The sequence below is a fragment of the Lytechinus variegatus genome, chromosome 1 (genome assembly GCF_018143015.1).
Source record: "Lytechinus variegatus isolate NC3 chromosome 1, Lvar_3.0, whole genome shotgun sequence".
NCBI lineage: Eukaryota > Metazoa > Echinodermata > Echinoidea > Temnopleuroida > Toxopneustidae > Lytechinus > Lytechinus variegatus.
The window spans coordinates 8,062,569-8,085,789 of record NC_054740.1 but is presented as its reverse complement, the minus strand read 5'-3'; the positions used below and the strand labels follow the sequence as shown (position 1 = coordinate 8,085,789).

The 23,221-nt window shown below is 35.0% G+C and overlaps 1 long non-coding RNA gene across 1 annotated transcript; it reads left to right on the top strand.

Moving 5' to 3' along the window:
• Positions 1-630: 630 nt before the first annotated feature.
• LOC121418962 lies at positions 631-23,219 on the top strand. The gene is made up of 4 exons (XR_005970536.1): positions 631-680; positions 5,146-5,360; positions 6,646-6,702; positions 22,393-23,219. It is a non-coding gene; the product is annotated as an uncharacterized LOC121418962 (long non-coding RNA).
• Positions 23,220-23,221: the final 2 nt, after the last annotated feature.

Below are 23,221 nucleotides of genomic sequence, written 5' to 3'. Positions count from 1 at the left end.
CTTTCATTACCATCCAAATTTAAATCATATTTGAAAAAATCTTGGCGAGAATAATTCGTTTGAAACCAGAAAAACATTACGGAAAAATAACAGTAGACCTCCCATCTCTCGAGTTTGGTATTTAAAGAAATGTTTCCATCTCATCTTAAATTCTCCGAGTATAAGCCTTTTCATCCGCGTGATTCTCTGTGTATTAAGAGATAAACAAAATTATATAGGAAAATTGAATTTGATGTTGAAGAAAAATATACCTAAAACTATCACAAGACGAAGAGGGCAATAACCCATTCATGGGTCAGACTTCAGAAGCCAAGAGAAAATGGAGAATTTACTAGTTCAATAGAGTTGTGCCTAACTCTAGTGTTGGTAGTGAGAGAGGAGCAGTGAGCCTATGGGAACTTTGGGAATATGAACAGTGGTGCAATGTGATAAGAAATTTGACTGGGGCGAGTGGGGCCCAACATATACATGTATCTCGGGAAATAAAGGGAAAACAACCAATCGTTTATTTTTTAGTTCCGTGGTGGAAAACCACTGGACTGACTAATTTATATGTTCAGTATGGAAAACAGTTATCGAACAAATGATGTCATTTTCAAATTGCAGCTGGCGCTGCTAGACCCGAAAACTCAACAGCTGTCGCTCCCGTAATAACGTAACGAAAGTCGAGTTTAGCGGAGGTAAGATAAATTTATCTATCTTTGGTAAGTTATTGTTAGTTAGATGTGTTAAGATATATTTGATACAGATGGTCTGTTTAGTGATAATGAGGGGAGGACTAACAGTGAGGTTTCCTTTTTTTTTGTTTACACACACCGAGGCCGAGTACCGTAACTTGAATTTTATGGTCGGGGGTCCTAAAGCTACGCGGGTCCTAAAGCTACGCACCACTCATCGCGCATGCAGTTTTTAATGGCAAATGCGCACTCTGTGTGTGGAACTGTGACTGCAGTGTGACGAACGATTCCTTTTCAATTTTTTCTACATGGGCTGCAGTAAATCTCTAAATGCAGAGAAAACCCACAATTGTTTAGAATTTTTGAGTTACATTCGATTTAATTTCATATTATACTATCATAATTTGAGCAAATTTTAAAAATTGAGGCACAGAAAATATTATTTTTTTGCATGATAAATCGAGTGCGTAGCTTTAGGACCCCTTCTATATCGGGCGGCGAGTTCAAGAGGTGTTCGGAAAACATGACGGGATTTTCGTATTAGTGAGTTTTGTGATATTTTCTTTTTGGTTAAGGATCTTTAGAATATTTGCCACAAATTAGTAAAAGATGATTTGTTCAAATATAAAAGTTGGCATATTTTACATCGCTTGTAAACAAAGTGCGTAGCTTTAGGTCCCCCCATCATACAAAGAAATATTCATTCAGTCCCATACCTTGGAATTTTTGTTGTGATCGATTGGTTCTTGCGAAGTTTTGTTCTCAGTGAATCTCAGTCTCGCGGCGTAGTGCACACAAAATGGTCGGCCGTTGCGAAGTATGGTTGAATTACCCCTTATCGACCACCTAATCTTCTAAGCATTGTATCTTCAAAAATATTCATCAAATTTACCCAGTTTTCGTTTCATGTGCAGAAAATTGAGCAGATCAGGTTCCCATGACGTTTCGTCTCGCCGACTCCCATGATGTTGCATGTCATGACATGACTCTGAATAGTCTGTTATTCAATTCGCGTAGGATGGGGGGTCGGGTGTCCGGACACTTTATAATTTTGAAGCCTTCTTTTTTGTCTTTGGATTACACTCAAAATATGAATTCAATAGATGTAATCATCTATTTTGCTCTCTACAATATTTCCTAACATTTTGTACTAAAAATTGATGAAACTTCACTTGTAAATTTTTCCAAATGACTTTCTAAAATTGATCGTCCGTACACACAACCTGTCCGGACACACAACAACTGGGTATATATTTTATATACCGACGAACAACGTATACGACGAATTTACATTTGCTCATTTCCACCTGTCTTTTGAAACGGACCACCCTTGATACACTAAGTTTAAGGCCGATTCTTGTCGCGGTGACGAAATAGTTATACTCTTCCAAATCAGTTCTATGACGTCAACATGCTAAATGATTGTCTCTTCTTCTTCAGGTTAAATCTGCCTCCTTCAGGATTGAAGATTCTTGCAGATGGTTTATTTGGCATGTGTGTATGGCCAGGTTTAGGCGTGCAGTGCAAAATATATACAGGTGTAAGTAAAAAGTCCCATCAGATTTAGCTCTGGCCTCCCGCCAGTCTCAGGCAGGAGGCTTTTGGAGAAGAGGCATTGATTTTGTTGTGAGGAAGAGTATTCCATGCCTTGATTGTCCTCAGAAAGAAAGATTGACGATGGTGCTCTGTCCTGCAGTGTGGAAGCTGGTAGCCGTTCCCTTGTTGCTGCGATTGAGTTCATGTTGATCCAGTGAGTAGGGTGATGTATTCTTCGACAGGGAAGCTGACAAGATTGTGCTGCAGCTTGTACATAAGCTAGAGGTGTTGTGGTATCCCACTACTTCCACTGCGAGCTCCGGCACATGATTCGATGATTGACGATGGATATTTGTTTTTAAGCCATTTCCTATCGCATTTCTTGACTTTTCAGCGGGGTTTGGGTCAGGACAATACAATTTTGATTAATTCTACTAAATTTTTACTTTTTGTTGCTTCTTTTTTTCTCGTAAAATCGATTCTTACCGTTTCTATGGACACTGCACCTACTCTCCTGGGCGTATCGTTTGTAATACGCAATAATTTTAACGCGCGCAAGGTGGTCAGTTTCAAAAGAGGTGGTCGATATGTGGTAGTCTCACAATACTAGTAGGTTCGCTCCATTTCGGTTGCTACCCTGTCAGCATTAATACTTTACTTCGCTTACTGTTTGATTTATATCATATTGTACTTTAGTTCATGGTTTTTGTCCTGAGAAAAATGAATTGAAAGTTAACACAAAAGCTAGGCCTAGGGGCCTACATGTAACTCATATTAAAAAAGGTTTGTGAGTACAATTCACTTACTGACACTTGTTCATTCATACTAGTTGATTGCCAATACCAGACCTAAAAAGAGATGGACATTCATCCAGTTGCATTTATCAGTTAGATAATAGAATATACAGGTGACTGAAATTGCCATAACATTTTCTTCATATTAATGTTTATCCAATGACCGTGAACAAGGCCTGAAGAACTAGTTTGGCATTGTGATTAGACATGTATCGATATGTCACAAATTGTGTGTGCAAAAGATAATAATTAACTTTAAATCCCCCAAAATCTATGTGTAGTTATTGTTTACCTTTGGTAATCTTAGTTCCTATGTTTTCATTTGGGAATATTTATGCATATTTTAAGATACTGTAGAGATAGAGGCAATATTGTGATTGATCATTTATAATCCCATTTATAAATCCAAGTTTCTTAATATTCCAGATATATATGGCACATTTAACGTCTAGACATTTTGTATCTGTCGATGTTATTGAGGCCATTATTTGCAAGTGGAAGTTTGGGTATCAAATAAAAACGCACTTTATATCACAGAAATTGTCTGCTTCTTAAGTTTACTGCTCCAAATCTGAAGCATGTTGATTGAAACGCGTATTCTTAAACGAAATCGGCTATAAAAATTTATTCATTGTGTGAACAAGGTTATGATATAACTTGTTCTCTGTTACTACTCCCTGTGGGTTGGCAATGTTTGGCAAATTTTCTCTTTTTTCTTTAGGACAAATTCTTGATTTTTTGACATTTTCAGTTTTCATTACAGCGATTCATCATATAACTTGGCTCTTAAGTAAATTTGACTCTTTAAATTATTATTTTTTTTGAATTGACAATAGAGATTGAAAATGACAATTGTCTTGCCATACTACATGTACTTTCCACCAACAGAGGGCGTACACAAAAATATGCCCAAAATTCAAGCTTTTGAGCACTCTGGTGAATACAAAAATTATTCCCAAGTTACTAATTAAAAATAAATTGCAACTGTATGGAAATTTGTATTTTTGGTCACAAAAGTGATATTTTGATAATTTTTTCAAAGTGTGCGTTCAACGCACACTTTGTACATTGCTGTACACAACGCCGTTGTGTACAGCATTGGTATACCATAGTCCTACATGTAGATTCCCCACAGGCAGGATGGTAATGAACCCTTGAGTGACAAAAATCAAGTCTAGGGAAACTGTCTCAAGGTTGTAAATGATGAGAAACATCCTGGAAGTCATGGTAGTCGCTATTGTCAAACACCCGTACGTTCTCATTTAGATCTCAGGTGATAGTGACTATCATAGCATCTAATGACTAGCATTGATCGTCCATCTCTTCATATGTCCATGATTATATTTATGATGAATTAGAATTTATTTCAACTAACTCTAGACTTATACTTTTTTATTAGGATCTAGACCTATTTATTTTATTTCTTCCACCTGTGGAATAAAAGGCTTGAAATTAAAAGTTAGACTCTAGGGTCTAACGCTCATAAAATCTCATTTATGTACATTGTAAAGATTATTTGTGTACATTGAAATTTCAACTTAATTTCAATTTCATAATCCTGATAATTTTTTTTTTTTGGGTGGTGGGGGAGGGGGAGGGAGAATATATTCTTGTAATTACCACTGATTGTCAGTAATTATCTTAGACTTTCATCAATCATTTTAACATGCTGGGCCTTTCCTATGGAATAAATTGCCAATAGAAATCTGCAATATTTCTTGTATCACCACTTTCAAAAGTTCTCTTAAAACCTGGTTATTTACGCAAGCTTTTAGATAATTGTTATTTTCCCCCTCTTTTCAGTAGGCTTTCTTTCTTCCTTCCTTTCTTTTTCTCTTTCCTTTTCTTTTCTTTTTCCTTTTCTTTTCTTTTCTTTTCTTTATAGCCCCATGAGCATTTTTTTTTTGATGGATACCGGTGCAATACAAATGTTCATGTTATTATTATTATTAGGCCTATTATTATTATATGGAGTGCGAAGATGAACCAGGCCTTCCATTTGCCTTTAACTTGAATAAAGTTATAATGAAACACCATGAATCAGATCAGAATTGAGTGATTGACCATACATAGTAAAGGTATCTGCATATGGGTTTAAACCTGAGCATTCTTTCACTTATGTCTCTCTGTAATTCTAGATAATAGCAATACATATATACATCACTGGTACTGGCCTTTAGGAAAGCTACTTGGAAGAAACCATAAACTTGGAATCGAGTTCAACACATGAAGTGATACATAGCCAGCATGCTTCGAGGAAGAAACAGCTTAGTAATAGCTGGCTTTGTGGGATGTATAGGCCTTGCTCTCTACCCCATTGTGTTCTCGCCAATGATGAATTCATCCTCATGGAGTAAGTAGAAAGACAAGAGATAAAGTTTGGTAGTAGAGCATGTCATGTTGAAATTACTGGTAAAAGTAGGAGGAGTAGTGGTATATTATGTAGTTCTGTGGTTCTGGAGTCTTGTGATCAGACAGAGGCATGGGGAGGCAAGCTATTGTGCGTAAACAATGGTTCAAACCTCATCAAAACATTCCAGCACAACTCTAGCGGTTACCGTTATATGTAGAACAATATAGTAGTTGTAGTAGTAATAAAACAGTAGAAGTGGTAGTACTTTAGTGGTAGCAGTATCAGTAGAAAAATAGAAGTACTACTAGTAGTTGAAGTGGTGGTAATAGTAGTAATGTTAGTGGTAGTAGTAGTACAGTATTAGTACTAGTAGTAGTAGCAGTAGTACTAGTAGTACATGTAGTAGTAGTAGTCAGTGGCATAACAAGCGGGGGGGGGGGGGGGGGCAGACTGTTCCCCCTCCCCCCTACTACTACTGGTTCAGTTGCCCCCACCCCCTGGCTATGGTCCTGTGTTACACCTCTTACCTTAGTAGTAGTAACAACCATTAGTAGCTAGTCCAGTTGTTTTTCTATATCAGTATTGATATCTTCACACAAGTTCAAATTGTAACCATAGCGACTTAACTGGCGTGATTAAAATCACGTGAACCAAATACCACAGTCTCTAGATATTCATATGTTGAGGCTCAGTACACCCCAGCCTTGTACATGTAGTATCTGTACATGTAAGAGTAGTAGTAGTAGTGGTAGTGGTAGTAGTAGTAATAGTATTTGTGGTGGTGGTAGTGGTAGTAGTAGTAGTAGTAGTAGTCGCCATCGTCGTCGTAGTAGTAGTAGTAGTAGTAGTAGGAGTAGTAGTAGTAGTAATAGTAGTAGTAGTAGTAGTAATAGTAGTAGTAGTAGTAATAGTATTTGTGGTAGCAGTACATGTAGTAGTAGTAGTTACTTAAGAAGAAGTAGTAGTAGTAATGATAATAGTACTTTTTGTGTATGTAGAACTAGAATTAAGTCTATAATGCACAGCTCCTAAAGACCAGAAATATAATCAAAGGCAAAGTTTGTAATGTACATTTGAGGAGTTAAAAGTTGGTAATGTGTGAATGACGTATCAGATTACCTGTAGTCTAAAAGAGGGTTTTGATGTTCAGAGTGTTGATCAGTCTGTTCTGAACTTCCTTCATACATGTAAGTGCTTGGCTTAAACATTGCGTAATGTACATATCAAAGCAAAGTGCCTGTTCTTGACACTAATAATGAATCATTCCTCTTGTTGATCATTGCAGAGCAAGTACAACGGGAGACACGAAAAGGAGTGAATCAGAAAGATATACAGCCTGGAGGTTAGTTTTAAAATCTGGTGCCCGTAACACAAATCTTAGCTATGATCGTAGAACATTTTTCTCCGATTTATTGTATTGACTACAATGTGCAATTAAGCGTGAAAATCAAGCGTACGATTAATCCCTAACTTTTTTGTTACTGGGCAAGGTGCCTTTATGCCTCAAGACTGGTGTCAACATAACATTTAGTTGATAACATGGACATATTGGCTTCTATTCTGAAGTCAAGTTTAACTTTAATTGACCATGGTCTAAAATTATGGCTAGCCAAAAATATCAAAATTGTGTTAACATTGTATCTTACATTTACTGTGGTGTTTCCTCATTCTTTTACAGTGAAGACAAATTTCTGCATTCTTTAATGTCATACCCAGATGGTTACAAATGATTTGAGATTGAGTTGATGAATTGAAGTTTCTCTTTTGTTGGAGATTTGTGTCACAATTGGCTATCTGTAGTTAATCCACAATTTTAGACCATAGCTTAAATCAAACCAGTCTCAGAGTACACTGGCCATTATGTATAGGTGAGTTTTTTTTTAGTGTTGATACATTAGAATTCATGGTATTTATTAATGTGCAACAAGGAGGAAGCACTGGTAGAGTCCCTCTGTACAATATTATGTATACCCAAGATGCCTGTAAATTGCCAATGTGGCATATGAGTATCAAAAGTTTGGGTCTCATCTTTTAGCTGGATTCTTGCACATCCATTTATTACAGACGAAACAGAACTGTAGAAATGTAGACGAGTTGATGTGAAAGACTCTTGGTGACATACATGTACCTGCTGAAAGGTGTAGACTTAAACAGGCCAGGCTCAAAATTACTAGAGTAAACTTCAATGGGCAAAGTGCTGAATATGTCATCAAAATATGATGTTACATACATGTATACCAAATTTACTGGAATTCTAAAGTTCAGCAATATATTTTGAAAGATTTATATATACACTGTCATGAATATTAATTAGGTCGGCTCATTATGTCATGCCCTCACTTTTTTTTTTCTTATGTTATACGAAATCATAATTATTTGATATTCTCATATGTGTGTATGATGTGTCTCCCTTGTAACAAAATAAGCAATGATTATCTTTACCCACATTCAGTAGTCAATCTATTTTTTTTTCTTTTCATTCTTGGAGGACAACATTAGAATCAATATAGTTTCAGATAATAAAATACAAAAAAATAGGTGGGGATTTCAATTTTATGGCATCAGTTAGCTCATTGCATGTTCATGATGACGTGCACAGCATCATTTTAATGCCAAACTTAATAATGCCATCACTTTTTTTTTAATTCCTTGAAATCGTCAGTATAATGCTTGTCTGATATTACTTTATTTTCTCACATCATACTATTTTCAGCCCGGAGTATCCCTTTGATAGGTTAACGGTACCTTAACTGATTTGGTTACTTGAACCAAATAGCAATTACAAAAGTACTTCTTAGCCAATCCAGGTGGCTGTATGATAAGGGGCCCATTCAAGTTCTTGTACTGACACATGTGATACTAAACTACCTTGGTAGAATTTAAAACATATTAATAATCATTCTTATATACCCAGAGTAGTCATGTCAGCTGTAATGAACTGTTATTCCAGCGGATGTATATATTACATAATGTATTTTTACACTTCTCCATTCTAATATAAAGTCGCGTGCCTATTTTAAAAGGATGCTTCAGGCCAAAGAATAATTTTATAGAAAAAGACATGTAGAGTAAACTTCACAGAGCAAATGCTGAAAATTTGATAAAAGTCTGATAACAATTAGTTATTGAATGTTAAAAATCTGCATTATTCTAGTGTTCAGTTCTATCAGTTGGGCTCATGATTTCACATTCCCACTTTCTTTTTTCTTATGTTATCACATAAAGTCATAATTGGTTCATTTTTTTTATAAATGTATAAAATGATGTGTCTCCATTATGATGAAACAAGTTGCAGCAAGAAATAACTAATGCACTTAATCCTCTGTAAATTCATTTGTTTTTAGGGGACATGACATCATCAGCCCACCTAATGAATATTCATGGAGACACACCTAGAACTGTTTCACCTGAATAATGCAAATCTTTATTAAAAATTAAATTTGTTATTCAATTTTAATTTTCCAGCATTTTGCTCTGTGAATTTTACTCTGTATTCATAATTATCTTCAGCCCAGAGCATCCCTCTAACAGAAATGTAGACTTGTGAAGAAAATAGTGATCCGTCATTGGCCTACACACACACACACACACACATACTCACACACCATAGAAGTAGAAATAATGATACATTTATGAATTCAGCCAGATATTGGGGTCTGACATGCACTTATGAAGTATTTCAACATTGGAACTGAATGTGTTGACGTCACAAACTAGTTAAAGGTAAAGTCCACCCCACAAAAATGTTGATTTTAATCAATAGAGAAAAATCAAACAAGCATGACACTGAAAATTTCATCTAAATTTGATAAGTTATGACGTTTTAAAGTTTCGCTTATTTTTCACAAAATAACTCAGTGATATGCAAATGAGAGTGTCAATGTTGTCTTCCAATCACTATTTATTTTGTTTTTTGTTGTTTGAATTACACAATATTTCAATTTTAACAGATTTGAAAATGATGACCAACTTAAACCCCAAAATGCTAAACAATGGTAGTTCCACATGTCCATGGAAGAATAAAACTTTGTTTCACATGACAATGAGTAGAAAATTTAAATATTTCATTTCATATAATGAAATACTAAAGAGTTAGTGAGTGAGTGATATCATCAGTCCCCTCATTTGCATTCCAGCCAAGATGTGCATATTATTGTTTTATAAGATTAAGTGAAACTTCAAAATGTTATAACTTTCTTATTTCACATTCGATTTTGATGAAATTTTATGTTGTAATGCCCATTGTAATTTTTATTTTTATTAAATTTAAATTTATGTTAGGGGTGGACTTGTCCTTAAGCAAACTATTACCAAGTAGAAGTTGCAGAAATATTGTACACAAACTATTCCAACAGCCATTAATCTGACTACATATAGGCAATTTACAGGATGAATTCAAATTTAATTCAATTCAATTCATGAATGCATGCCCAGTGCCCTCTCTCTCCATCTTCAATGTAAAATACAACATTACCATTTCCCATGCATGGATATTCTTGCCCACTTGAACTTATTCTCACATGTGACAAATTATCCACATTATGGATTCTGAGTGGACCAGCAATGTACATCAGTGTTTGTAATTGTCAGTTATCAATCATGAGGCTTGAGTTGAATCCTTGCATACTGTACCACTTCAACACTTTCTGCTCAAATGCACTAATGCTTTTCCTGTCACTCTTTGAAATGTTCTGTAATCCTTCAACATCCTTTTTTTTGAGATGGCAAGACTTGCTATTAAAGAGCAAACCTATTTAGGTTGTCAAATGGCTTCAGCGAAACAGAAAAAGTGAAGAAAAATAGACTTTTAAAAAATCTGACATTCAGAAGTTTTAGGTGTTTGAAAAAATACATATTCAATTCAAGGTACGGTACATGTTTTGTACTACACTCCCATTTACTGTATTTTGAACTAGGTACTTGCCTGGGGGATAGGGGCAATTACATTGACGAGTGGGTACCATGCGTGACCCAAAAAACATGTAAAAGGATGTCTTTTTCAAGATAGGGCACGTTAAATAAGGGTGTCAAAAAACACTAAACTAATGAAAAAAGGGTATATATTTTTGCTAGGAAAGCTATATGTTTATGTTTAGGGTCGAATTTGCGAGGGTATAAAAAATTAAGACTAAAAATGTTTTATAAAGGATGTCCTTTTTGCCCCAAGAGTCAACACTACGTGTTTAGAGTACGATTTGCGCGAGGTGTGGGCTGTAATAAAAACCCAATGATGTGACTAACCACCGACGTCCGTGACATAACAATTAAAATATTGCTATACTTGTTTAGGGGTTCAATTCTGGGAGTACTTGCCAAAAGTATCGTTTTGATTCCAATACTTTAAGGAAAGGGTTTCACACGCCAATCCTCGTTAAGGGGTGCATTTTCAGAATCTGGAAAATACATGTTTAGGGTGCTTGTGGAGACCCTATGATCGCGCATGGTGTGCACTCAGTTGAAGTGGCCCCCCTGGGATACTATACTTGCTTCTCTTTGGTACCACATTATCCAATTGTATGTAGGTTGGAATGAAGAATGTAAAGCAATGTATTTTTTTGTTTTTATTTTATTTTCATTTTCATTCTGCTTTATCAATGGTCAGCCTTTTTATTTTTTGTTGGATATCATCTAGAAGCTACATCAGACAGCCAGTCGAAAAATACATTTTGCTTTTTTTTTCCTGACATTTGTCACTGTTTTATTTAAATGAAAATTATTACAGACCCTTCAAAAAGCAAGCACAACCATCAGTCCAAAGTAGAATGAAAATTCATCACCCTTTATCTTTTGAGATGAATTCATTCATATACATGAAGCAAATCATATGGTCCAGCCTTAATCATAGACAGTCAATGCTATATTTATGCATTGACCTCAAAAGTTATTTTCATTATCTACTTTGCATTTTAGAAAAATAGCATGAATTTTTTGGGGGAGTGCCATTATACATGTAGCCCCTGTTAGTCCTTCCACAGCTTAATAGAGATACAGTTAGTTGCTTTTTCTGTTGTTTTGTAATACCCACCACAAGTTTGATGTATTTTTTTGTCTTTTAAAGCTAAACAAAAGAGAGAGAAAAGATAGGGGTGTGTAGTGAGTGAAGGCAGCAAAACAGACATCGTTTTCAGTATAAAATAGTGGAGCGTCCCCCCCCCCACTAAAGATACGGTAAACAAGAATAAAAAAAGAAGAAATTCAGGGAAAATGTGTGTCATTACACAGGTCCATTATCATAAAGAGGGAAAAGAGGAAGAAAGAGACAGAAATGCCTTAGGGCAAGTCCAAGAAAAGGTCACCCTAGAAGGCAAAATTTCATCTTTAATTTAAGAAATTATCTTTGGTGGGGTAAGAAAGCCCATATGTTGAAATTTAAAATTTCATTAAGAAAAATTTGATAATATGCATATTTATGCTAATTTGGGGCACCTAATTTGCATAATTGGTAAAATGGGCGTTACGTATGGGACAATTATAAAAACTCATAGAAAATAAAAACAAAACTTGTGAGATTTAGTCATAGGTGGGACATGGACCCCCTAACATCTTATTACTTTTGGGGGAAAAGAAGTGATGTCATCTAATTAATTATGCAAATTAGGTCTTGTCCAAGGGCGGAATGTCCCATACGTAACATTTTGAGGATGTTTTTTTAAGTTATTTCTCATAATACAATACTTGTATTGTTGCATCTCTGGGAAGTTCTAATTTATAAAGTATGAAAATGTTATACCCAAAAAGTTTCAAAAATAGAGTTTACTTTTTAATTAAAAGTTAATTAAATAATTGTTACATATGGGACAACATGTTACGTATGGGACATTTACACACAATGTCAATGGGGAGATTTGTGTACAAAGTGAATGGAGAAAAACAAATTTCAAGAGTGCTCTAAAAAGTGATTATTTACCTTTTCTTTAGTTTTTAAAGACTGATTTGTTATGAATACTGATTAATGAAAACAATTGAAGCGAAAAAATTGTGAAAATGGAAAAATATGAATAAAATAAAAAACAATAGAAATACATAAGAAATTCATGAAACCATGAAAAACAAGGAAAAAATGTGGAAATGGCTAATTTCCTTGTCAGTCATATCAAATATGTCTCAATAGAACATTTTAAAAGACAGAAACTCTTTTGTTATTTCCATATTTTAAATTATTTCAATTTTCTTAATTTTGGGGGAAATTGTGTACATTCTCTATGGGGACAAAATGTCCCATACGTAACTGTCCCATACGTAACATGTCATTAATTTGTTTAATTAGAGTCTGTAATTAGAGGGATTTGGCTTATGACATGAAACTTGCCTTAGATATACTAGAGTATTGTGACTTCTATCACACTGAGTTACAAGTTGTCAAATAAAATACTTTCAGAGAATTCTCAACTTGTAAAAATTGTTTTAAAAATTGTCTTTTTTCTGCGTCCCATACGTAACGGGCCATCTTTTCTCTCTAAAAGGTCAAGGTCGAGGTCATATGCCACCATTTTTTCCATGATTATTCTTCTCCTAGATGTCTACCATCATGAGGGTATTCAATCTAATCAAAGTCAATTAACACTATTTTTCAGGTCATTGAAGCCTCTGAAATGTCCCATACGTAACGCGCGCGAATTCTTGGACTTGCCTCTTAAGGGGTAAGGATATTGGAAAGATACTCCACAGAATAAAAATGTTGAAGAATATACTTAAAATACAGGTCACACGTGTGAGAGTCCTTGAAGAATGCAAACAGGTCTTTGAAACATCCGAAATGGACTTTCCAAGATGTTTAAGGGGTATTTACATGTAGATGCTTTTAGGTAGTGATGCCATTTAACATTTCTCCTGGGGAAAATGGGGGTGGGAACTTAAACCCGATTGTTAGTTGAAGTGGAAGGGGTTTTCCTGTGGGAAAATATTGATTGTCACTAATTGTTACACTTTGATCTATTTTAAAGACATTTTTTTTTTACTTTGGTGTGAGGATTTGGCTTTATTCTTTTCAAATCAATTTGTTCTTGGGGTGGACATGACAGCTTAATGTTTGTACATGTATGTACCTCCCAGAAGTGTGTGCAATTATTGCGATTTGTGCCCTAAAGCTGTTACGATGTATAGGATATGGAATAAGAATTAGTAGATAAATTTACTAATTTTTTCATCAAAGTTTATTTTGAAGGGTGCTGGATAATGAATATATCCATGTATCTTACACTTGTAGCTTGTTTATAAAATCCATTCTCAAGCATGGAATTGACTGAAGTTTCAGGATATAATCTTTGTCTGTAACTTAAATGAATTTTTAAAGTAAGTGCTCAAGGGCTATTTTAAAATAAAAATTACTGAGAGAGTGAGAGAGGTTGCTATTAAATGCCAAAATTACTTATACCCCTTTCATAAACCCATCCTCCAATTATCTGCCTAAAATAAAGAGTAATGCGGATAATTCAATGAAAATTGCGTTCACAAACTCTGAAAATAATCCGCACTTTTTTTAGGAACGGATTTTAAGGCGGATAAATGTCATAGGAACTGCACACGCCCCCTCCGATGGGGTTGCGTTGGAAAAGGGTGACCTTGTGACCACACCATGGCAATTATCTGCATCACTTTGGAAATGCGTTTATAAAGTTAAAATCTGGTCGCGATGCTGCTATTATGTGGATAATAGCAGCATCGAAATAATGCGGATAACTCTGGTCCTCCTCCGATTTTATGACCAAATTATGCGGCTATTATCCACGTAATTGGGTTTATGAAAGAAGTATTAGAGAGGTTGCTAGATGCCAAATTTGAATAACAACTGAAAAACCCATCCAATGACCTCTACACATTGGTTGGAATGATAGATGATATACATGTACATGTAATTTACATTCACTGGTATTGATCTTTTACTACAGCTTGAGATGGGCTTTTAAAACTCAAATAATTTATGTCCTATTTTTACCATATTTCTGACCAGGGGGGGGGGGGGGATGGGGAAGATGCCTTCCCCCATGACATGATCTTGACTGGCACTGGATTTCAAGTTAACTCCTGACAGTCAGGATAGATTATTATGCATTCAGTGACTACTACCCTTTTGTAATATTTACATGCAATAATACTCAAGTTTAACTCACATTGATGACCATTCAGCAAGGCTTTATACAGGTTTATACAGTAGTATTGCTAACCTGACTTCTTTTTAGGAAAAATACTAGACTCCAAAATCTTTTCTTTTATGGATGAACTGGAATCCTTTATGGATGAGGTGAAGACTACAAGAAGTTTTGTCCACTTACCAACATCCCTCTTGTGTCATTCACTGTGTTTTCGAAGTAGTTATGTAGCTCTTTAGGCACTTAACCTTTTCAATTTTTTTTTCTCTAACATATAACATCAAGATAAGGTGAAAGATTATGTCACAGGAGACTTAGGAGGGCCAGTTCGGGAGGGGAACAGACAGAGATACTGTTCTCACTATTGTCCTAAAACTAGTGTACTGGCAACTAGTTTAACATGTAATGAGAACGGTCTAAACCAGTTCAGAAAACCACTTCGCGATGTAGTTTTAAGACCACCTTGCCGGATTAAACTCATTTTAGCATGATTGAGGACACAACCGTTCTTCGAGAAGCGATGTTCACTCATTTTGAGCGCGCTACTTCACTCTCTGTATGTGGAATGCCTACGCTGCGGTTTGAAATTTCGCACGAAGCATGTCACCCCACTGACAGTGCTCCCATAGCAACAAGACCGGTTAAAGGGGAATCCAGCCTTGGCCATAAAATGTTGTGTTGGGATCGAAGGAGAAAAATAAATTAAACAGAATGGTGAAAATTTGAAAGAAATTGGACAAGCAATAAGAAAGTTATAGCTGCTTAAAAATTGAGATCACTAATAGTATGTAAATTCCAAATTGGCAACTGGGTAAGTAAATTATGACAAGGGGCAAGGACAACTTTCCCATAGGCCATGTACTTTATTATCAGGGATTTGTGGTTTTCTCCTAAATACCCACTTGCCTGGGGCAGTAATCTAAATATAACCCGGGTGGTATATTGTTAATGTCCTCATAAAAGAAAAATATAATTTGAAATAAAACTTTTGGGAAAAATGACATTTTAGTCATAATATGCAGTGGAGTACATGAAAGAGTAGTCCTTGCCTTACATCACAATGACATCCCATATGCGGCCAATTTGAAGTCTCCATGAGTATAGTGATTACCAATGTTTACAACTTTTGAAAATTCAAAACTTTCTTGTTGTTTGTCCAATATTGTTCAAACTTTCACCTATCAACTTGTCTAATTTTTCTTTTTCTTATAAAAACATGTTTATATTTGGGTTGGATTCCCCTTTAAGGTGAAATGGTTTTGAAGACCACTTTTGGGTGATCAAATGGGAACGCTAGCAAAGTGATCTTTCAAACTGGTTTTCTGAACCGGATACCAGTAAACCAGTTTTAGAAAGTATAATGAGAACGGTGTCTTATTTCCTCTCCTTTTTCTGGAAAATAATTGTTCTACCATTGTTTTGTTTTTTTAATTATGTTACTATTGTTTTCATAAATAATCAATTACAAAAAATCACAAATATTTACATAATCAGACATGATCGTAATCAAACAAACAAAAATAAAACAACAATATTGATAAAGATTAGAAAATAGAAAAAAAAGTGACAAGTAACATAATCCAGAACAAACTAAAACAATTAGAGTCTGAACACATACGTACAACCAATATATCAGGTAATGAGCCATGTACTTGTGGGGTTTAAAAAAAATCAACATGTTTTACAAGTAAACTTCTTCAAAGCTCAAATCTACATTTTTTTAAATATAAAGCAGGCTTGTTTCTTTTTTGGCCATATACTATTCAGTTTCCCTTTGAGATTTGATAAAATTCTTAAAGGATTCAACATTTGGAGTATCACCTCTAAATTTAAAAATATATATGTAATATTTCACATTCAATAAAATTTAAGTTACAAACATCAGTTATTATACCAAGCAGTTTTTCAAAATTTGTAAGATTAATAACATTGCCTAAAGTTACATTGTAATGAATTTGTAACATATTTCCAAAGTGGAGTCACTTTCATACATTCACAAAATAAGTACACAATCGTTTCTTCTTCCTTTTCACAAAATACACAGTCGGGAGATTCCTTTCTATTGATTTTGAATAAAAAGTAAATCAATGCTATTGTTTTATGAAATATTTTAAAATAAAAAGAGCGCAATCTAGTGTCAATAGTACAAGTGAAATTGCCATTATGAACCTTCTCCCAAATGGATTCTTCAGGATCAGTAATTTGACTTTTCCAAGAATCATACCTGTTCTCAGGGATATAAGGTACATTCATTATCTTATACTTTTTAATAGCAAGCAACAAGGAAACTAGGGAATCATGAATGTTTACACTATATAAAAAAGGAACGTCTAACCATTCCTCTGGAATGTGTTTGATCAAAAAATTATATTTTCTTTGATCTGATCTCGGAATGTCAAAGTCTAAAATCAACTCTTCACAAACAATTTATGTTTTGGTAAGGGTGGGTTCAATAGATCTGAAATGCTTGAGATATTCTTGTTATTTCATGATTCATAATAAAAATACCTTTTGGATTCTTCTTCCATTTTTGTCTCACCTGCATAGCAGAGTGAAACTATAGGCGCCGCTTTTCCGACGCCGGCGGCGGCGTCAACATCAAATCTTAACCTGAGGTTAAGTTTTTGAAATGACATCATAACTTAGAAAGTATATGGACCTAGTTCAGGAAACTTGGCCATACGGTGCTCAAGTATTACTGAACATCCTATTAGAGTTTCATGTCACATGACCAAGGTCAAAGGTCATTTAGGGTCATGAACTTAGACCATGTTGGAGGAATCAACATCGAAATCTTAACCTGAGGCTAAGTTTTTTAAATGTCATCATAACTTAGAAAATATATGGACCTAGTTCATGAAACTTGGACATAAGGTTAATCAATTATCACTGAACATCCTGCATGAGTTTTATGTCACATGACCAAGGTCAAAGGTCATTTAGGGTCAATGAAATTTGGCCGACTTGGGGGTATCTGTTGAATTCCCATCATAACTTTGAAAGTTTATGGATCTGATTCATGAAACATGGACATAATAGCAATCAAGCATCACTGAACATTTTGTGCAAGTTTCAGGTCTCATGATTAAGGTCAAAGGTCATTTAGGGTCAATGAACTTTGGCCGATTTGGGGGTATCTGTTGAATTACCATCATAACTTTGAAAGTTTATTGGTCTAGTTCGTTAAACTTGGACATTAGAGTAATCAAGTATCACTGAACATCCTGCGCACATTTCAGGTCACATGACCAAGGTCAAAGGTCAATGAACTTTGGCCGAATTGGGTGTATCTGTTGAATTACCATCATAACTTTGAAAGTTTATGGATCTGATTCATGAATCTTGGACATAAGAGTAATCAAGTATCACTGAACATCCTGTGCGAGTTTCAAGTCACATGATCAAGGTCAAAGGTCATGTAAGGCCAATGAACTTTGGCCATGTTGGGTTTTTTTGTTGAATAACCATCATATCTCTGTAAGTTTATTGGTCTAGTTCATAAAAAGTGAACATAAGAGTAACCATATATCACTGAACATCTTGTGCGAGTTAGAGTAGTTTTCAAAGTCAGCACTGCTGCTATATTGAACCGCGTGATGCAGGTGAGATGCTTAGCCAGAGGCATTCCACTTGTTGAAAAAAGATACAGTTTTTTGTATAGTCTGTAAGTGAATCCCAGAAGTTATGAACACTGCTAGAATTTTAATGAAGTGTTCAAGAATCAAGTATTACTTGAACTCGAAGAGCATTATCTTCAACTCTTGCTTGAACTCACTTGAGAAAGGAAATACATTTACATGTGATTCAGGTTTTTTGGAGGGTGTAAGAAGTAGCTTTCTAGACTCTCCAACTTTAGAAGTTTATATTTAGTAAACATTTATTGGATTGCATTGAGTTTCCCAAGAAAAGATCAAAGTCTCTGTGCTCAAGGAGTTTTCCAGAGCTTGTTTTGTATAGCTTGTCAAACAAACACGGCATGTCCGTGGGGATGATATACCTTCATTTGTTATTCCTATCATGACTTGTTGCTGTGTTGTATGAAGAATCTTGACAAGCGAGGGGGATATCCCAAAGGATGATGGGATAGATACTTCATTGTCCAAGCTTGTCTTGATACCCTCACCACTAGAATGTACCTCATCTGATGCTGTTTTGTATTGGTGCAAATTGTAAACATGTTGATGAATAATTCTACGAAGTATGCCAGCTGAATACATGCACAAATAAATGTGTTCATACCCTACAAATGACTTGATTTTTTTTTACAGTAAAGCTAGGGCTACACCAGAAACAGTTTCTCACAAATAAATTCAGACCGATTTTGCCTGTATATGGCCTGATTTGGATGGTTTGGGTGGATTTGTAACTTATTCGTCTCCGATCCAAGGAGCTCCCTAATTAGAGATATGGGACCTGAATGGGTCCTGATTCAGCGCAGAATTGACGAGAATTGATTCAAATTTTTGCCAACCTGAATAAAGCCGAATGCCCCCCGAATGGTGGCAAGAATCGAGCCAAAGGTGCTCAGAATTGACAACCTGAATCATAACAAGTTTGGCCAAATGCAACAAGCCCAGACTCTTATGCCCCAAGTGATACGAAGAGTTCCGTATCTGCCCAGAATACTCTGTATGCATCCGTTTATCTAAACCGAACCGAGTGCCATCAGAATACATCCCAAATGAGGCCAGAAGGAAATTTGTGGAGGCCATTTTCGGGACTGTAATTTGGAGGGCAATCGGTTGGTTTTGAACATTTCAAAATGAGCCGAATTCCTATTGCGAATATTCCCAAATCCTTCCCAAATTTACTCACATTCGTGGAGGGAGAATAGAATACAGAACTCCAAAAAGCTCCTGAATAATTGTATTTGGATGGATTCGCAGCTTTTTTGGTTTCCGTTGTAACCCCAGCTTTAGACATGTATGTGAAAAGCTACATGTATTCACTTTAAAGCCTGTCTAAAGCAAAAAAAATGTTATAATATTACATAGCTTATTTATTTAGCGCACATATCAACCTTTACAGGTTGATATTACCCTGGCTAAGCTTGGCTACCGATTCTGGTGCACACAGATTTTTGAGGAATTACTTCCTGCCAATGAAAATAATAAAGCTTCAATCATTTCTACATGTATGATATTGGTGCATGCCCACAATCTACATGGTCTAATATACCAGAATGGGTAGTGACCAATCATTTTGTGTTTGTGTGTTGATTCTTTTTCCAAACTTAAATTTTTCGTTTGTGCATGTATAGCACTATCTTAATAATTTGTTTCCCCCTTTGAACATAAAAGGGATTCAGAGACAGAAAGTCACCCCAAATTAATTATATTTTGAAATTTTTGTCACAATCCGAACATGGGAATTGATTTATACCAAAACAAATATTTTTGTAATGACCTAGTAGATTTTCCTGCAAATTTAAAATTTATATATACAATTTATTGATTGATAATGACAATTTTGATTACACACATTCTTAATATAGTAAATTAGAATTGTTTCAACACTTTTTTTTGGGGGGGGGGGGCAATTTACAACAAATTGGAGAGATGCTATAAAGGTTCTTAACAATTGTATATTTTTTTTCTCTTGTTTAAGGGATGAACTTATCTATAATGAATGCAAATAAAAATGAAACTCTCATGCAATAGAAAAGGGATTGAAGTGATTATAAAATTGGTTTTGTCTCCTGTGTGAATCTGCATCTTCCCATGTTCATAGATGTTTTGTACACTTTCTCAATGTTTTTATTCATATAACCCCCAGACTATGACCTAATCTTACCCTACCCACTGGCCAAGTGTCTGGAAGATGCTGTTTCTGTTACCATCATTGATTTTGTTCTTCTCTCATTTTTTTTCTTCCATTTTCTCTCATCACAACAGTTTTGCTCTTGGTAGCTTGGCTTTCCATGAATAGCATCCCTCACAGATTCATTGATTATGCCATCTGTTTTCCCCATTCTCTATTTTCTCCCTTCCTTTTTTTTCCTTGAAGTATTTATACCTTTAAACACAACTTTGCTGCGAATGGTTGGTGACTAGGGTCAACCTACTTCTTATTGAGAATTTTGAATGAAAAATGTTATATTTTCAAATTGGAAGTATGAAATATACTGTAGGATATGCACCATGAATATTAAAGCCAAAACAGAAAAAAATAACATGTCAATTCGCACATTTGGTCACCCTATCAACTACTTATTTGCGAAGTCGTGTTCAACTTTGTGAAATCACTTCCAGGTTTACTGTATAGAACTTCAAATTGATTGGTGTGTTTCTCTTATAAAATATCAAAAGTTAAGAATACTGTGAGAAAAAAATTCTTTACTCTCTGTATCTGTGCTCCTTGAATAGTTTGTTTTCTCTCTTGTACATAGTTTCATATTTGTTGTGTATCCCCTTGAACATCACATTGTCGATCTCCTTTTGTCATGAGGATAAATTCAATTAAGCTTTATATCATACATGTATTGTATATGAAAGAAAATATGGTTTAAGTGTTTCATGAGCTCTGTGTTTTGAGAATAACCTCTAAAATGAGGGCACTTAGCCTGTTTGAAAGTTACACCATTCCTGTATATGATTGGCACTGATTGAAATTCAAGATTGATGAGGGGGCGGCAGAGCTTTTTATTTTGCTTGCTCCAGAAAATATTGTCCATTGGACTATATACATGTGGTCATGGTCAATAAAGTGCACAAATTGATTTTTTTGCCTCAAAACTATTTTAACTAGGCCATGATATCAGATGTTACGGTATCATCATTACACAAATACACAATACAATGATTGATGATTTTTCTCTTCTTCTTTATAGAGGAGGAAAAACAATTCTAGGAGGCATTATGTATGAAGAAAAAAAGGGTATTTTATTTGGTATTTGACATTTGTTAGTTGGCACTTGTTTGTGTCTTTTTTGCCCTGACATATTTTAGATCTTTAGATTCATTAGAGCTTGTTTGATTAAACTAGTTCTGCAGAGAGACATAAACCAATATTTTATGAGATGATTTTGTAGAATAGTTCTTGACCTTAGATTTCATAGTATGCTTAAAGGGGAAGTTCATCCCAACAAAAACTTCATTGTAAAAATAGCAGAAACATGAATAACTAATATTAGTAAATGTTTGAGGATTTCCATCAGAGATTAAAGAAGTTATTAGAAGTTTTATTTGTTGATTTGTGACATCATATGCAGACAGCTCTCCATGTATTGTAAATTACACGGAGCAATGAAATGTCATTTTTTTTTAAAATGTGAATTGTTTTTATTGTACCTTCAGTATATTTATGAAAAAATCAATCCACGCCCACTCCTGAAAGGAAAAAAAAATATTTAAGCTGGAAACTTGGAATTATGAAACAGATGCATTATGTAACATATTGGGCAGCTGCTCTCATATGACATCACAAATCTAAGAATTCAAATTCTAATATCTTTCTTCATCTCTAATAGACTTTTCTTAAACCTTCAAAAACATTTTTCTTTATTTTTCTGGTAATTTTACAAATGACTTTTCATCAGGGTGAACTTCACATTTAACACCAACATGATACATGTATGTACATGTACAGTGCATCCAACATTTTATCTGCATTTGTCACTTTCCATCCGAGTGAAGTAAAACTAAAAGGGCACCTGGTACATGTAGGAAGGAATTCCTTCAATACTCAAACATGTAATCCTGGTAGCCATGCTTAAGCCAGGGTTATAGTATGCACCGCTTTATAAAAACATTGTATTAAACACTATACACATGTAAATGTTGCATAATTTCATTATCAGTATGAAAGGTTGACCTCAGCATGTAAATGTAAAAATATGAGCATGGACAGGAGATGATCAAACAAATATTTTAAATGGCTGCTGCTGAATTAACACAGACTACAATTGAAAATCATGTCTGTCCTCTTGTTTTTTTTTCTTACAGGTATGAGGGTATGGAGTGACCCGTTCAAACCTCGAGCTGATTCTAAATGAAATCATGAAATCCTGTGGATAATATAAGAAAAAGAAACTATGAACAAGAGCCCTTGAAGCAATTGTCAATATCATGTGTGACACGAGCAGATGGAAGATAACACAAGTGATAATGAAATGCCAGAAGGAAAGAGGAATGTGATACTCTAGAAGCGGATGGACAAGATTCTCTTGAAGGACTTCAGTCTAGACATTGCCATCAGGATTCATCGTTTCATTATCAAAAATGAAAAGTGAATATGAGGATTATTATGAACATCATTATGGCACAATAACAATGCAGTGATATTGAGAGGTGATAATTTGTGAAATGTTCAGGTTCCATGACATTTGCTTCGGCAACAATTGCTCCACTCTGAATTCCGCACACTCATGGAAAGACCAACTTCAACCTTGGATTTAACATTATACCCTTTCCTAAACCGAACCCTAAACCTAAAACCCTATTGCAACCATTACCCTTACCCTATATCTTAGATGAACTAAAACCCGGAGCAATTGTTGCAGGAGCAGATGTTGTGTCAACTGTATTTATGGGAAGCTGTTACATTTTTTTTAATGTTCATTTTTATTGGGCAATTCAGTAATCATGATATACAGACCTGTGGCTGTATATGTAATTTTTTTTAAATTTTACATTACACCTACGTTTTACCATGGGGTACTTTACCATTGAGATATTACTTTGGTGATAATATGACAATCTCACTTTTATAGAGAGCATTTGGTTGCTGTCTCACATCTCAGATATGGAGATGTCTTTGCAACATCTACTAAAA